Source organism: Aegilops tauschii, chromosome 7 (genome assembly GCF_002575655.3).
Source record: "Aegilops tauschii subsp. strangulata cultivar AL8/78 chromosome 7, Aet v6.0, whole genome shotgun sequence".
NCBI lineage: Eukaryota > Viridiplantae > Streptophyta > Magnoliopsida > Poales > Poaceae > Aegilops > Aegilops tauschii.
The window spans coordinates 486,243,225-486,248,942 of NC_053041.3; positions in this window are offsets into that span (position 1 = coordinate 486,243,225).

Here is a 5,718-nt window from a genome sequence, read left to right on the forward strand (position 1 = left end):
CTGCTGCAGCTCCACCTCATTACACCATCCTTTCCTATAAGCTTAAATAGTCTTGATCTCGCGGGTGTGAGATTGTTGAGTCCTCATGGCTCACAGATTCTACCAAAACAGTTGTAGGTGCCGACGATGCCAGTGCAGATGACGCAATCGAGTTCAAGTGGGAGTTCGACGAGGAACGTGGTTGTTACTATGTTTCTTTTCCTAATGATCAGTAGTGGAGCCCAGTTGGGACGATCGGGGATCTAGCATTTGGGGTTTCTTCTTTTCATCTGGATTTGACCGTAGCCGGTCTATGTGTGGGTTTTGGATGATGTGTGAATTAATTATTGTATTGTGTGAAGTGGCGATTGTAAGCCAACTCTCGTTATCCCATTCTTGTTCATTACATGGGATTGTGTGAAGATAACCCTTCTTGCGACAATACCACAATGCGGTTATGCCTCTAAGTCGTGCCTCGACACGTGGGAGATATAGCCGCATCGTGGGCGTTACAAGTTGGTAATCAGAGCCATCCCCGACTTAGGAGCCCCCTGCTTGATCGAATCGCTGGCGTTGTTGAGTCTAGAACAAAAATGTTTTGAGTCTTAGGATTATATATATCGGAGAGTAGGATTCTTTTTACTCCTCAGTCCCTTCGTCGCTCTGGTGAGGCCTCTTGACGTAGAAGTTTTGACTCTTCTCTCCTCAAATTTCACTAAAAAAATTAGGATCACGCGGGTATCTTAGAATCGTTCCGATGATTTTGTGACGAGAACATTGTTCTTGGTGCCTCCTGACATTTAGGGGTGGTGGCAGTGTCCCAGGGAGTTGAGCTCCGAGGTGTTGTCGTCACAATTTTATCTTTGCAGTTCTGGAATACCTGAGTTTCGCCGACATCGAAAATCTCTTTTATGCAGTTGTTGGTGAGATCACCTCGACGCCACCCAGTACTGGGGCGGGAGTTCGGGAGTATTGCCATAACTTGTATAACGGATGCTTTTCGAAGGTTGAGGTACACGATTTCCGAAGGTTTCTTGGTTATGTGTTGACGGATGGATACAGCTGGATCTAGGGATTGCTAGTTTGGGTGATATATTTTGTGTCCCCTGTATCCCCAACACCAGATTGCATAACCAGAGAGTTTCGGGAGTTTATAGGTGGGATTCAAGTAGCTCTTAGCATTTCTTCCCGCAGATATTTGGTTTGTGATTGGGTAATCCTTACCACTTATTTGTTCCACTCATACCTTTTTATTTTATTCATCAATCCCTTTATCAAGTGGCTTCTCACCTTATGGAAGTGTGATGATTTACTATGGAATTCATTCGTTCATCCTCGTTCGAATGTTTATTGTGAAGACTATATGTTGCAATTTCTATCCGTTGATTCAACTTGTCTATTTGTCAATCAAGATGCTAACGGATGTCACCCTCTTCAGGATGGCTCCGCCAACGCGTCAGAACCCTCCGCCACCACCTCCGCCTCCGGAGGCATGGCAAGCTATCATGGCAGCCACCAATGCCAATGCTCAGATGATTTTGCAACTCTTGCAAGAACGCACCCAAGGGCAAGGCAATCAAGGAAATCAAGGCCAAGGCAACAATCAGCCTCACTTCGCTACCCTCAACCAGTTCCTCGCAAATCAGCCCAAGTCTTTCAGCTACTATGCCGAGGCCACAGATGCCGATGATTGGCTTGTGGACATCAACAAGCATTTTGAATGTAGCAATGTCAGGCCTGAGGACTTTGTCAAGTTCGCTTCTTTTCAACTCAAGGATCAAGCTGCCGAGTGGTATCAACAATACAAAGATTCCAGAAGAGGTCGTGTGATTACCTGGGATGATTTCCGCCGAGACTTCAAAGCTCACCACATTCCACAAAGTGTTGTTGAGAGCAAGCGTGAGGAGTTCCGCAATCTCAAGCAAGGCAGCATGTCCGTGTATCAATACAATACTCAGTTTCAGAAAGTCACTCACTTCGCTAAGCAAGACGTTCCTGATGAAAAGAGCATGATCTATCAATTCAGAGGTGGCCTCAGACAAGATCTGCAATTACCTCTCGTGCTTTTTGAGCCGACCAAGTATGATGATTTCTACCATATGGCACTGAAGCAAGAGGCTGCTCAGCTCAAGTGTGAGGCTTCTAAGAAGAGAGTCAGGGACACAGTTCAGTCTTCTTCTTCCTCACTAGTGGCTGCTAAGCAACAGAAGTTCTGGTTGCCTCCTCCTTCGTTCCGTTAGCCTTACCAACAGAAGAACAAAGCTGGCCATGGATCTTCCCACTCATCCAACCCTGGCTATCAGAACAAGTCTCAGAATCAAGCTCCAAAGTCGAATGCTCCTTATCATCGTCCACTCTCAGAGGTGACTTGCAACAAGTCTCAGCAGGAAGGTCACTATGCTAACAAGTGCTTCAACCAAAGGCGCCTTCCGCCTCCTCCTCCTGTGAGATCTTCCGGCAATGCAGTGGTCAAGCATAATCCCAAGTCTGCAAAGGTGAACATGATGAATGCAGCTCAAACGGAGGAATCTACTGATGTGATAATGGGTAATCTCTCAGTTAATGATATTCTTGCAAAAGTTCTTTTTGATACTGGTGCATCGCTTTCTTTCATCTCAAGACCTTTTGCATCCATGAACAATTTGCATAATGTCGATCTGCCTAAGCCGATAGCGGTTTCCTCTCCGGGCTTGTTCATGAATACCAAAATGATGGCTCCGGATGTTTCTATCAAGATGGGCAACTATAAATTTTTATCTTCTCCAATGGTTCTTGGTGACTCGGATATTGATCTAATTCTCGGGATGGACTGGCTTTCTAAGCACAAGGCTCAACATGATTGTGCTGCCAGGGAAATTCAATTGACACACTCTTCTAAGGATGTGATTATCTATGCCGCTCGTGATTAAACCATTCGGTTGTTTTCTCTCAATAGAAGGGCGAGTTGAATGCCATCTCTCAGATTCCAGTCGTTTGTGAGTACCAAGATGTCTTTCCTGAAGAGCTTCCGGGTATGCCTCCTCATCGGCCAGTTGAGTTCGTTATCGATCTAGAGCCTGGCACGGAACCCGTTTGCAAGCGTCCATACAAGCTTGGACCCAAGGAGCTGAAGGAATTGAAGAAACAGCTCGATGAACAAGAGCGTCTGGGTTTGATCAGACCGAGTTCATCTCCATGGGGTTGTGGTGTTCTTTTTGTCCAGAAGTAGGATGGCACGGACCGACTTTGTGTCGATTACCGTCCATTGAACAAGAAGACAATCAAGAACAAGTATCCACTTCCCAACATCAATGAGCTATTCGAGCAACTCAAAGGTGCTAAAGTATTCTCCAAGCTTGACCTTCGTATGGGTTATCATCAGATTCGCATTCGTGAAGAAGATATTCCCAAGACAGCATTCAGAACAAGCTTTGGTTCTTATGAATATACTGTCATGTCTTTCGGCCTTGTCAATGCTCCTCCAACATTCTCTCGGATGATGAATTTCATCTTCAACCCGTATACCAATGAATTCGTCCTGGTGTATCTCGATGATATCTTGGTCTTCTCCAAGAATAAGAAGGATCATGCCAAACATTTGCGATTGGTGCTCGACAAGCTCAGAGAGTATCAATTCTATGCGAAGTTCTCCAAATGTGAGTTTTGGCTTGATGAAGTTCTTTACCTTGGTCATATCATCTCTGCCAAGGGCATCGCTGTTAACCCCGAGAAGGTGTCTGCAATTGTGAATTGGGAACCTCCTCAGAATGTCAAGCAGCTCCGCAGTTTTCTTGGTCTTGCAACCTATTGCCAAAGATTCGTTGAGAATTTCTCTAAGATTGCAAAGCCTCTTTCCAACCTCCTCCAGAAGCATGTGAAGTATGTCTGGTCTCCTGAGTGTGACGTTGCTTTCAACACTCTCAAAGAGAAACTCGTCACAGCTCATGTCTTAACTCCTCCTGACGAATCCAAGCCATTCGAAGTTTTCTGTGATGCTTCTCTTCAAGGTCTCGGGGCTGTGTTAATGCAAGAGAAGAAAGTTGTGGCCTATACCTCTCGTCAGTTGAAGCCCAACGAAAAGAACTAATCCACTCATGATCTTGAGTTGGCGGCAGTTGTCCATGCATTAATAACGTGGAGACATCTCTTGTTTGGAAGAAAAGTGGACATATTCACCGATCACAAGAGTCTCAAGTACATCTTCACTCAGCCCAACCTCAACCTCAGGCAAACTCGATGGGTCGAAATGATTCAAGAGTACAATCCGAGTATTGAATATACTCCAGGCAAGGCCAATGTCATTGCAGATGCTTTGAGCAGGAAGGCTTATTGCAACAGCTTAATCCTCAAGCCATTTCAACCGGTTCTTTGTGAAGCTTTCCGCAAACTCAATCTCCAAGTTGTTCCTCAAGGCTTTCTTGCCAACCTCATAGTCTCTCCTACTTTGGAAGATCAAATTCGTGAGGCACAACTCCTGGATACCATGGTGAAGAAGGTGAAACGTGGTATCGACAAGGGTCTTTCCAAATACAAGTGCTATCGCATTGATGACAGAGACACTTTATTCTTTGAGGACCGGATTGTGGTTCCTAAAGGTGATCTAAGGAAAGTCATTATGAACAAGGCGCACAATTCTCTTCTTTCCATTCATCCTGGAAGTACGAAGATGTACCATGACCTCAAGCAGACGTATTGGTGGACTCGAATGAAGCGAGAAATCGCCCAATTCGTGAATGAATGTGATGTCTGTCGAAGGGTGAAAGCAGAACACCAACGACCAGCTGGTCTCCTTCAACCTCTTGCTATCCTAGAACGGAAGTTTGATCATATCAAAATGGACTTCGTGACTGGATTTCCAAAGTCCAAGCGCGGAAATGATGCTATCTTCGTTGTCATTGACAAGCTTACAAAAGTGGCTCATTTCCTTCCAATCAAAGAATCTATCACAGCAGCTCAGTTGGCAGAGCTATACACCTCCAGGATTGTCTCCTTCCACGGCATTCCACAATTGATTTCTTCAGATCGTGGAAGCATCTTCACTTCTAAGTTCTGGGACTCCTTCCAGAAGGCCATGGGCACCAACATTCGCTTTAGCACAGCTTTCCATCCTCAAACTAGTGGCCAAGTCGAGCGAGTAAATCAAATCCTTGAAGATATGCTCAGGACTTGTGTCATTTCTTTTGGCATGAAGGGGGAAGATTGTCTTCCATATGCCGAATTCTCCTACAACAACAACTTCCAAGCGAGTTCGATCAAGGCCCCATTCAAGATTCTCTATGGCAGAAAGTGCCGTACTCCTCTCAATTGGTCAGAGACTGGTGAACGCCAACTTCTTGGCAATGACTTAATCACAGAGGCTGAAGAAATGTGTAAAGTCATCCGTGAAAATCTCAAAGCCGCGCAATCGCGCCAGAAGAGTTACTATGATAGCAAGCACCGTGACTTGGCTTTCGAGATCGGAGACCATGTCTACCTCCGCGTCTCTCCAATGAAAGGCACTCGTCGCTTCGGTATCAAAGGGAAGCTTGCCCCTAGATACGTGGGTCCTTTCAAGATCATTGGCAAAAGAGGCGACCTCGCCTATCAACTTGAGCTTCCCTCCAACTTCGCGAAAGTGCACGATGTGTTCCACGTGTCACAGCTTCTCAAGTGCTTCAAGACTCCTGAGCGCACCATCAACTTCGAAGAGATTGACCTCCAAGAAGATCTGTCTTATCATGAGCACCCCGTTGCTATTCTTGAAGAAACTGAGCGCAAGAC